Here is a 12,419-nt window from a genome sequence, read left to right as displayed (position 1 = left end):
GCAGTTTGATGCAGTTCAATTTGTCTAAACTTTCTTTGATTTGTAGCCTTTCTGGGTCTTTGTTAAGAAAGTTCCGTCCTGTGCCAAGGAGCTGAAGTGTTTCTCCTACTCCTTCCATTAGTGTTTTTGTGGTGTCTGTTTTGATTTTGAGGTCTTTGATCCATTTGGAATTGATTTTGGTGCAGGGTGATATATAAGGATCTAGTTTTAGTTTTTTGCATGTGTTGAACCAGCTTTGCCAGCACCATTTGTTAAGAGGCTCTCTTTCTTCCAAACTATTGTTTTAGCTCCTTTATCAAAGATTAAGTAGGCGTAGTTCTGTGGGTTCATTTGTGGGTCTTCAATTCTGTTCCATTGGTCTTCAGGCCTGTTGCGTGCCAATACCAAGCTGTTTTTATTACTATAGCTTTATAATACAGCTTGAAGTAGGGTATTGTAATTCCTCCAGCACCATTCTTCCTGCTTAAGATTGTTTTTGCTATTCTAGGTCTTTTATTGTTCCATATGAATTTCTGGATTGCTTCCTCTATTTCATTAAAAAATGGTGTTGGGATATTAATGGGTATTGCATTGAATTTGTAGAAAACCTTTGACAATATTGCCATTTTGATTATATTAATCCTCCCCATCGAGGAGCATGGGAGGTTTTTCCATTTCCTTAGTTCTGCCTGAATTTCATTTTTCATGTTTTTTTCTGTTTTTTTTTTTTTAATTTTTATTATCAAACTGATGTACAGAGAGGTTACAGTTTCATACGTTAGGCATTAGATACATTTCTTGTACTGTTTGTTACCTCCTCCCTCATTCCCCCCTCCCCCCTCTCCCTTTCCCCCCCCCCCCAAGAATTGTTCAGTTCATTTACACCAAACAGTTTTGCAAGTATTGCTCTTGTCGTTGTTTGCCTTTTTTTTTTTTTTTTTTTTTTTACCATGTGTCTCTCGACTTTGGTATTCCCTTTCAATTTCCTAGTTCTAATACCAGTATACACAGTTTCCAATGTACTCAGATAAGATACAGAGATAGTGTAGGTACAACCACAGGAAGGGAATACAAGAAGATCATCAATAATAGAAGCTACAGTTACACATAGCACATTGAAAGTTGTTACAACTGTGATATAACATTCATTTCCATAACATGGAGTTCATTTCACTTAGCATCATCTTATGTGTTCATAAGGGTATAGCTATTGGGCTCTTGTGATGCTCTGCTGTGACTTGCCTAATCCTGTGCTAATTATTCCCTATAAGGAAGACCATAGAGTCCATGTTTCTTTGGGTCTGGCTCACTTCACTTAGTATAATGTTTTTCCAAGTCCTTCCATTTCCTTACAAATGGGGCAATGTCATTCTTTCTGATAGAGGCTTAAAATTCCATTGTGTATATGTACCACATTTTCTTTTCTTTTCTTTTCTTTTTTTAAAGTTTTTATTAAAGTTCTCATCGTAGAGGTCTTTCACTTCTTTGGTTAAGGTTATTCCTAGGTACTTTATGTTTTTTGAGGTTATTGCAAAAGGAGTTGTTTTCCTGATTTCAGCCTTGGTCTTTGGGTCATTAGCATAGAGAAAGGCCGTTGATCTTTGATGGTTTATTTTATATCCTGCAACTTTGCCAAAGTTTTGGATCAGCTCTAGTAGCTTGGGGTTAGAGTCTATGGGGTTCTTTAGGTATAGGATCATGTCATCTGCAAAAAGAGAAAGTTTAACTTCATCTTTTCCTATTTGGATCCCCTTTATATTTTCTTCTTGCCTAATTGCTCTGGCTAGGAATTCTAGTACTATGTTGAAGAGAAGGGGAGAGAGTGGACATCCCTGTCTTGTTCCTGATTTTAAAGGGAATGGCTTTAGTTTTCACCATTTAGACTTATGCTTGTTGTTGGTTTGTCATAAACGGCCTTGATTATTTTCAGGAATGCTCCCTGGAATCCCAATTTTTCCAGGGCTTTTAGCATAAATGGGTGCTGAATTTTATCAAACGTTTTCTCCTCATTGAGTGATATAACCATGTGGTTCTTTACCTTGCTCCGGTTGATGTGGTGAATTGCATTAATTGACTTGCGTGTATTGAACCAACTTTGCATCCCTGGGATGAATCCAGTTTGATTGTGGTGAATGACTTTTTTGATGACCTGTTGAAGTCTATTGGCCAGAATTTTGTTGAGAATTTTTGAGTCTATGCTCATCAGGGAAATCGGTCTATAGTTCTCTTTCCGTGATGAGTCCCTGCCTGGTTTTGGGATGAGGGTTACACTGGCTTCATAGAAAGTGTCTGGTAGTGAACATTCTCTTTCAATTTCATTGAAGAGTTTGAGAAATATTGGTGTGAGTTCTGTTTTGAAGGCCTTGTAGAATTCCGCTGTGAATCCGTCTGGACCTGGGCTTTTCTTGGATGGGAGATCACTTATTACCGTTTCTGTTTCAATACTGGATATGGGTCTGTTTAGAAGGTTTAAATCTTCATGGTTGAGTTTGGGGATATGAATTTTTTCTACAAAATCATCCATTTCTTCCAAGTTCTCGAATTTGTTGGCATAAAGGTTTGCAAAATAGTCCCTTATTATGGTCTGAATTTTGGTTGTTTCTGTGGTGATGTTACCTGATTCATCTCTTTTCTTGTTTATTTGAGTGTGCTGCCTTCGTTTTTTGGTCAGGTTTGTTAGGGGTCTGTCTATCTTGTTGATTTTTTTCAAAGAACCAAGTCTTTGTTTTGTTGATTCTTTCGATGGTTTATTTCATCTCTAATTGATTTAATTCTGATTTGATTTTAATTATTTGCTTCTGTCTATTGACTTGGGGTTTGGCTTGTTGTTCTCTTTCAAGTAAATTAAGGTGCTTTCTTAAGTGGTTGAGTTGCTGTTTCTCCAGGTTGTTGGTTTATGCATTCAGAGATAAAAACTTTCCTCTGAGTACTGCCATTGCTGTGTCCCAAAGGAGCTGGTACTTTGTGTCCTCAACTTGGTTGAGTTCCATAAACATTTGAATTTAAGTTTTAATTTCTTCAATGACCCACTGATGGTTCAGAAGTGTGTTGTTTAGTCTCCATGAGCTGTAGGATTTTCTGTGGTAACTGTTTGAGTTGAGTTCTAATTTTATTCCATTGTGGTCTGAGAGAATGCAGGGAATGGTTTTGATATTTCTGAATTTGTACAGATTTTCTTTGTGCCCTAAGATGTGATCTATTTTGGAGAATGTTCCATGTGCCGCTGCGAAGAATGTGTATTCTGTTGTTGCAGGGTGGAATATTCTGTAGATGTCGATTAAGTCTAGTTGGCCTATGCAATTGTTTAGTTCTGTGGTTTCTTTGTTTAGTTTTTGGCGTGTTGATATATCCAGAGGTGATAGTGGAGTGTTAAAGTCCCCAACTATCAATGTGTTTGGGTCTATAAGTGTTTTTAGAGTCAGTAGTGTTTGTTTGATGAAGTTGGGTGCTCCTGTATTTGGTGTGTAGATATTTAGAATAATTATATCTTCCTGTAGGAGAGATCCCTTTACTAGTATGTAGTAACCTTCTTTGTCTTTTCTTACCTTTTTTAATTTCAAGTCAATTTTGTCTGATACTAGGATTGCCACTCCAGCCTGCTTATGGGGGCCATTTGCTTGATAGATTTGATTCCAGCCTTTCACTTTTAGAAGATGTTTACTTTTGCTGGATAGATGAATCTCGTGGAGGCAGCAGAAAGATGGATCTTGATTTTTAATCCAACTTATGAGCCTATGCCTTTTGATTGGCGAATTAAGTCCTTTAATGTTGAGAGTTAGGATTGAGAACTGATCATTTGTTCCTTTCATTATCCCTATCTCGTTAAAGGCTGAGTCTTCCCATTTGTTGATCTGCTATTCTGGTTTACTATTTAGGATTCATTTCTCTGTCTGCATTGGGATCTTGATTATTTTCCCTGTATAGTACATCTTTGAGGATTTTTTGTAAAGCTGGTTTGGTGGAGATATATTGTTTCAGTTTTTCCTTACTGTGGAAGACTTTTATTTGACCTTCGGCTATGAATGAGAGTTTAGTTGGGTACACTATTCTTGGTTGGTAGTTATTTTTAAATAGGGTTTGGCATACCTCATTCCAGGCTCTCCTTGCTTTCATGTTTTCTGCTGAGAAGTCTCGGGTAATTCTGATGGATTTTCCTTTATATGTGATTGTTTTCTTCTCCCTAACTGCTTTAAGGATTCTTTCCTTGGACTCTATTGATCCTGTTCTGATCACAATGTGTCAGTGGGATGTCCTATTCTGGTCTGGTCGGTTTGGGGTTCTAAATGCTTCTTGTATCTGTATAGGCATATCCTTCTGGATATTTGGGAATTGACATAATTATAATTTATTATAATTATTATTATGTTTCAGTATACTTCTGTCTAACTGCTATCTATTTGTTTACCTAGCAATCTTTTTTTTTTTTCATTTTTACAGTAGGAATGGTCTTATAAGCTGCTCTCTACATGTACTTTTCAGGCCACTTTTTAGGAAAATGTTTATTTATGTGGACAATCATAACATTAGTTTCATTTAAGAAAAATTTCCTGGCCAGTTGTGATGCATATGTCTGTGATACTAGCACTTGGGAGTCAGAGACAAGGCTCACTTGAACTATATAAGGACAAACAAAACAAAACCAAAACTAAACAAAAACAAAATCAAAAGGGGGAAACTGCATGAAAGAAAAGGGGGAAAAACTTGAGCAAAAAGAAACAAAGAGAAACTAATATTGATTAAATTAGTGGAGAGATAAATAATAGTAAAGTAGAAACTTTCCTGATATTGGGATTGTTAGTTTTGATTTGTTAGCATTTTCTCTTCCTGAGTTTTTCTTAAATTTTGCAAGTTCTTCTCCCCATGGTCTAATTAATAAAACAGGGCAGGCTATCCTATGATTTAGAACTCTCTCTCTTTAAAATATGCAAAAACTCTAATGTGAAGGTTCAAATTGTGAGCAATGTCTTGGTGGCTTCCTTACAAAAGTTCACCTTGTGACTATTTCTTTATCTCCCCTGATTATCTATTTAGAGCAGCAGAGACCTTGCATATCTGGAATCAACACAGAACAACCTCCTCATTTCTCATACTTTGAGGTCTCTCTTTGGACAGTTATTTTTCAAGCATTCCTTTCTCTTGGAGCAATCCAAGGTTAACACCCACAGGAAACAAAGGCTTTATTTGAGGACAAATCTTGAGACTCTCCTGGACCCCCCCAAAATTACATGCTAGAAAAAAATTCTAAGTACCAAAATGATGTGTTCTTTTGGAGAACTCATTGTGGACCCAACTATAAGAATAGGTTATCAAAGCAAAGCTACTCTTAAACCCAAGGACAAAGAAAGAAAGGGTAGATGTTGGGAAATGAAAAGGAAACTAACTGAATACATAGTTGGGGTAGTTTTGCTTCATTCCTATGGAGCTTGTGATGTTGATCATTAAAACAATTGGCATAGACAGTGTCCATCCTTACAATTATCCTGTGGAATTGTTTTCAATATTGGTAAAGGTAAGTAAACTAACTGAGGTTTGATGATGTAACTTGACCAAGGTCACACAGCTAAAGGAGGATGGAGCTGAGAATTAATTTAAGGCCTGATCACTAGAAAGCTCTTGTTAAGCAGAGTTGGCTCCCTATACCATTACTTACTTCATATAGGACAATCTGTTGGGAGGAGTCTGAGAAGTTTTTACAACCTTTCATTTCACTGATGTGGAAACTACACATCAACCCTCAATTTAAATGTCATGGTTTTGTTCTACTTAATTTTAGAAGAAAAAAATCAAAATCCCAAGGCAGGCAGTCCAAAACAGCAGCTTCATGTGAAGAAATGAGAGAAGTGACTTTCAGGAAAGCCTGTAGGTGGTGCACACCTGTACAATAAGAAATAAGTCCTGTACAATAAGAAATGCTGAAAGGCCTGTGATACTGACTTTGAGGAATGACAAAGTTCTTTACCAACCCTACTAGGTACCCTCTTGATTACGAAGCTTTACACTTTGGGGAAAGCAGATTGTTAAAATTTATCAGGCACAGTGACTGGAAAAAATAGGCTTTGTGATTGCGTCTGTGACTTAAGAAATTCTGGTTGCTTATAAATCTTACAGAGGATTCCTGTTGGTGAAAGAGCCATCATGCCTATTTATCACTTCCTATTTGTTATCTGAACTTCATTTAAATAAGTGAACACTAAAACCAGAGTAGAGCCTGCTACCTGTTTTGGAAAACATAGGAGTTACTCCTATTGTGACACAAATTTCTTATTCAGATAAAGGTCTGTGGGTATAGCTAAGTAGTAAGATGCATGCATAGAAGAACATGAACTAATCACTAGCACACACGCACACACACACACAAAAACTAAACAAAATACAACCAAAATTTCAGATACAAACAGTACATCATTTTAGTCTACGTCCTTAGGGGAACTTAAATAGACTCTCTATAAAGAAGCCACTTATGTTGAGAAAGAGAAGACCAGCATACTCACCAATTTTATGATAAACTCATAGGATTTTCACTTTTTTTTTGGCCAGTCCTGGAGCTTGGACTCAGGGCCTGAGCACTGTCCCTGGTTTCTTTTTGCTCAAGGCTAGCACTCTGCCACTTGAGCCATAGCGCCACTTCTGGCCGTTTTCCATATATGTGGTGCTGGGGAATCAAACCCAGGGCTTCATGTATATGAGGCAAGCACTCTTGCCACTAGGCCATATCCCCAGCCCCAGGACTTTCACTTTATTAAAAAGATTCACTAATAGAAATTGTGCCTTTTGAGAGTCCTCCCACTGTTCTTCAGTGCAGGATATATTAGTCATGTCAGACTCAAATTTACCTCTGTCTCACACAAACCTTCTTTTATCTTGCTGATGGTTACCATAAATGACTGACACCAGCAGAGCTTGGTCTGGAAACTGAGGTAACCAAAAACTCCAGAGAAGTGAAGAAAATGTATCCAGGATCATTTCAGGTTTTTTCCTCTTTCATATGGTTCATGTTCCTCATATGAGTCATTGCTGAAATAGTTTAAAGGCTATGCTTGAGTTTAGTATTCAGAGAGGGCTTAGTTATTCATGTTTCACTTTAACTTACCTCACTTCGGCTGTGGTGAGCTTTGCCTCACTAACTTCACAGTTGAATCACCATCTGGGTATCAGTAGTACAGGTCAATGCTTCTCTGTACAGTTGGTGGTTATTTGAGAAATGAAGCTGTTCATCCTTGTTAGTACAGTTTTTGTTCTAATAAAAACTTGGTAAATAGTTCTGAAATATCTTCAGTATATTAAATTTCCAACTTCAAGTTTGTATAGGGATTCTCTAGAAACTCTTATTTTTTCATATTTCACTTCTTGTGCTACTTTCTGCCTTGTCTTTTGACTTGGATAATGATAGGCTGCTGTGGAAGCTTAGATAGCCTCTCCTCAGAAGACTGACATTTTTGTGGTTCTTACTGGGTTTAGGTGTTGTGCCAGGCTCTGAAATCAGTGTTCCAGTCTCTCTCTTCCAGAAACACACTGTCTTGGGCAACCACCCCTTGGATAAGTGAGTAAATATCCAGTGTATGCTGGATATTTACTGATACCCAGATGACAGGCATTTCTAGGATTAGGGACTTGGGAAATATGGTTTTAAGAAGGTGACCCTTGAGCTATGGTCTGGAGGTAAATATACATTGGCAGATTCAATGGTGAGATTATGGGAAGCAGGGTAAGGAAGCCTCAGCACAGGAAAGCTTTCTGGGCCATGCTAAGGAACATAATCTGGTTTGGGGATTTTTTGGGAAACCATGAAACAATTTAAGTAGGGCTTTGGCATGATCTAATTTGTAATAATTAAGTCAGTGAACATTTATTGACTATTTCCTTGGGGGCAATAACTCACAAAAGTGAGTCTACAGGATAACATTGTTTCTTTCCTTAAAGAGCTTATAGGCTTAGAAGGTTTAGGTAGGAGAAGATAGAAATGAAAACAAAAAGAACTAAAAGAAAATTTTTGGTTGATGCAGAAATATGGGGTGCATAAGAGAGTGATAAGCCACATGAGTAGTTAAGAGCATAGTAGGAATTGAAGGAAACTGGTTGTTTCTCTTGTTCTCTTGAGCACACACTTTTTAACCTTCACTTTTTTTGGTGGGGGGGGCAGTATTTGGGTTTGGCCTCAGGCACTCTGCTTACTAAGCATGTATTCTACTTCTTGATCCATTTTTCCAGCTTTTTTTCCTTTTATTTTTCTGATAGAATCATACTTTCTGCCCTAGCTGACTTCAGATGGATAACCTTATATACTTCTCCAGAGTAGTTGTGCTTACAAGTATGAGTCATCATTTATTTCTTTTGCACCTTTCTTTCTTTTTTCTTTCCTTTACATCTTTTTTCTCTTTTCTTTCTCTTTCTTTCTCTGTTTCCCTCTCTTCACTCTCTCCTTTGTCTCTCACTTTCTAGGTCTCTTTCCTATTTTCTTTCTCTCTTTTCTGTTCTTTCTGTTTTTCTCCTTTCTCTTTCTCTCCTTATTATATTTTTCTTCTCTCTTCTTTTTCTGTTTCTTTCATCCTTTCTCTCCGTGTTTCTTTCTCTTTCTTTCTCTGTCCTTTCTCTCTTTTTCTCCCTCTTTCTCTCTCTTTCCTTTATCTCTCTCTGTGTCTTTCCTTCATTCCTTCATTCCTTTGTCCCTCCCTTCTTCTCTCCCTCCCTCTTTCCTTCCTTCCTCTTTCTTTCTTTCTTTCTTTCTTTCTTTCTTTCTTTCTTTCTTTCTTTCTTTCTTTCTTTCTTTCTTTCTTCTTTCTTTCTTTCTTTCTTTCTTTCTTTCTTTCTTTCTTTCTTTCTTTCTTTCTTTCTTTCTTTCTTTCTTTCTTTCTTTCTTTCTTTCCTGTACTGGGTTTGAACCCAGGGCCCAATGCTGTCCCATAGCTCTTTTGCTCAATGCTCATACTTTACCACTTGGCATATAGCTACACTTCTGACTTTTTGGTGGCTAACTGGAGATGTTTCATTGACTTTCCTGCCAACGCTGGCTTTGAGCTGAGATTATCAGATCTCAGTCTGATGAGTAACAATTATTTTAGGCATGAGCCACCAGTGCCTGGTTTCTTTCTAGGCTCTGTAAAGGAAATAGATCTACATAAGAGTTAAGATTGTGATGAAATAATATTAAAATAAGCCATATATGAAGTGTATTGAGAAATACCTTTAAAGAAAATAAAGGTAGCATCCATCTGTCTGATAGCTGTCCATCAATTGTCAGTGATTACTCTTTCTCCTGCCCTAGAACAAAACATGAAACAGGAGCCAGTGTGGTCAGCCAAGATGCTAATAGATAACTGTTATAATTTGATGCCTACCTGACACATGGGACAGACAATGGTACTAGAAAAAGAAGGATAGGAAGAAGGGATAAATAGGGGACATGACTTATAAGAACTGGTAGTCCATTTAGATATATATCAAGACAACTCCCAAGTGACCAGACTACATTCACCAGGGTTATACTGGGAAGAAAGAGTGGAAATATGATTATGTCCACTTGGGACATATCAAATTTAGGATTGAGGGCATCAGGCGGTGGTCCCAAGTCCCAGTATTTATTTAGATGGGTAAGCCTGGTGTCTAAGAAGTCTTAGTCAAGGGCTGGGGATATGGCCTAGTGGCAAGAGTGCTTGCCTCGTATACATGAGGCCCTGGGTTCGATTCCCCAGCACCACATATACAGAAAATGGCCAGAAGTGGCGCTGTGGCTCAAGTGGCAGAGTGCTAGCCTTGAACAAGAAGAAGCCAGGGACAGTGCTCAGGCCCTGAGTCCAAGCCCCAGGATTGGCCAAAAAAAAAAAAGAAGTCTTACTCAAGTAATGCCTTTTTGGTATATAAGCAGGAATTGAAGTAGTGGGTGTTGAAACATTCACTGAAGTAGTGATGGGAATGAGGAGAGCAGAGAGTCCCAGAGGAGCTCTGGGATATGCTACCATTTAAGGGTTGAGTGAAAAAGAAAATCTTGGTCAGTGGGTAGTAGGAAAACCAAGAAGAGTGTGGTTAGGGATTTAAAAGAGTACTTTTAAGGAGGAAGTCATCAATGGGATTAAAAGCTGTCTCTTCTATGTGTAAAGATGTGCTATGATTTTCAAAACAAATTAAATACCTTAGGTAAGACTATTATTGGTAAGAAACATGCAATAACAGACTAATGGCATATAAAAAATACCACAAAGCTTAGACAAAAAGCACATTAAACCATGCTTTCAAGATGATATACCATTGTCTAGAAATAAAATATAAAGGATGACATACTGGCTTTCTCTGAAGACACATAGGTTTGAGTTCATTTTTATAATAAATAAATTAGAGAGATGAGATGTTCAGTGAACTGTTTCCTCGCTTTTTTACCTGCACTTTCTGTGTCTGGCCTGTGTGCAGTGAGCAGCACCAGGCCTGGTGTAATGGTGCTGAACAGAGCTGAGGAGCATATTTGGGAACTTGCCCGTGTACCTGGTCTAATTCGTTACCAGCTTCACACCAATGGATACTTAAGTAGTATATCAAAACACTCTACATGACTCACTCCAGCCTTGCCTCACCCACAGAAACTCCCAGGATTGTTCCTAATTCTCAGTGATCTAAGTATATTGCAGGAATTATTAGCCAATTTCATGGGAGACTAGGAACTGGAAAAGGTTAAGATCATACCAAAGTAATGAATCATGGATGTCAACATGTCTCATTTCTATGACTGCTTTCAAGTTTGAAAAAAATATTGGACATCTCTGCTTCTTAATTTTAAAATGTTACTCTATTTTTCTCTTGACATTTCCTACCTGAAGCAAGATTTTGGTTCCCATACAACACCCTTTTCCTCTGCTTTCTGGTTCTTCCATTATCTTGGTCTGCCCTCTGACACTGTTTTCCAATTTATGTTTTCCTCTCTCATTTCCCTCTTTTTAGTGCTGACATGAGCCACAAACTTGTAACCATAATGTCTGACTCACTCAGTACTTCTCCTGTTAATGGACACCATGTGGAACAGGAGGCAGGAAAAATACTCTTTACAGGAAATCAGATGATAATGCTTGCACTTTAGTGCCCTTTGCAACAAGAATTTAATTATCCTAATTAAAAAGATTACCTTATAGAAGACATTTGGGAAAAAGAGTAGGCAGTTTGTCTTTTTCCTGATGACATGCATTTCAAAACCTAAAGGGATATTCCTGCTGGTATTTGTTTTATCTGTTTAAGTCCAGGCACCAAGAGAATGCTTAGATCAGAAATTGATCCTTTTAAAAAAAAATCCAGTACAGAGAATGAATACTCAAGGTTTTGCTGTAGTTTGCTTCGGTGGTGTACAAAATCATTGTAACAAAGCACTACCAGTAACAAACTGGGTGGCTGAAAAGCCATCCAGATTTTTTTCCTTTCAATTCTGGAGGTGAGGGGTCAAAAATCAAGTGTTGGCAGTGGTGGTTCCTTCTGATCAATGTAAAGGAGAATGTGTTCTGTTTCTTTTGCTTTCTGGCACAATTCCTAATGCTCTAAGGATTGTAGGCACAACTCTCCAGTTTACTTCTTTCTTCAGCTGGCCTTCTCCATGAGTGTATTTGTGTTGGCATCCCACTCCTCTCATAGCAATACCTGTCTTCCTGGTTTAACTTACTTCAATGATTTCATTGTTACTTACATCTATTTCCCAATAAGATCATATTCAAGGAACAGGAGTAAAATATCTTTGGTGGAAGACAAAATTCATCATAGAGGTCTAGGATAGGCACCATCTCTCCTTTCTCATTTCTTCCTCTACCTCTACATGTCTTTCTTTTCTGAATGTTTCCATCTTTTTATTCCTTAGACACTAGAGAGTACCCTATATTCTAGAGGTAACACCTGAAACTTATCCCTTCACTACTCTGTTTGCAATAAAAGCAAACTTTCCTGGATCTTTCCTACCCTTTCCTGCTACCCTAAGTGCTTAATTCTCAGCTGTAGCAATGATAAATTAACTGAAGGGAATATGGTAAGGGCTAACAACAGACAAGACCACTCCTCCTGGGTACTTTCACTCAGCACACACTATGTAGAAAGAACACACTAACCTAAAGGTAATGACGGAAATTTACAACTAGTAAGGATTTCTTTTTTAGTTAACAAAATTTTTCTGGGACACTTGAATCATAGCTGTCTTCTCCATCTGTTCAAAGGATGGGTCTTGTCTATGTTAGTCTCTTAAGGGAAGGTTATCATGGCTGACATTTGGATCAATCTTTGAATTGGTTGCCTTTATTCATTCCATTATTTTAAGTACGCCAAGAGAGATTTGCTCCTCACAAGGAAGTCCATCAAGTGAGAGAATTTTGTTTCAGAAAATGCCAACCTGGGGAGAAAGCATGTAGCATATAAGCCCATTTTAAGCAGTGGATAATTTTCAAAGAATGAACATGTGAGAGGGAGGGAATTTGGTTGCTAGG

Source organism: Perognathus longimembris, chromosome 4, assembly GCF_023159225.1.
Source record: "Perognathus longimembris pacificus isolate PPM17 chromosome 4, ASM2315922v1, whole genome shotgun sequence".
Lineage (NCBI taxonomy): Eukaryota > Metazoa > Chordata > Mammalia > Rodentia > Heteromyidae > Perognathus > Perognathus longimembris.
Note: the sequence above shows the minus strand (reverse complement) of the source record.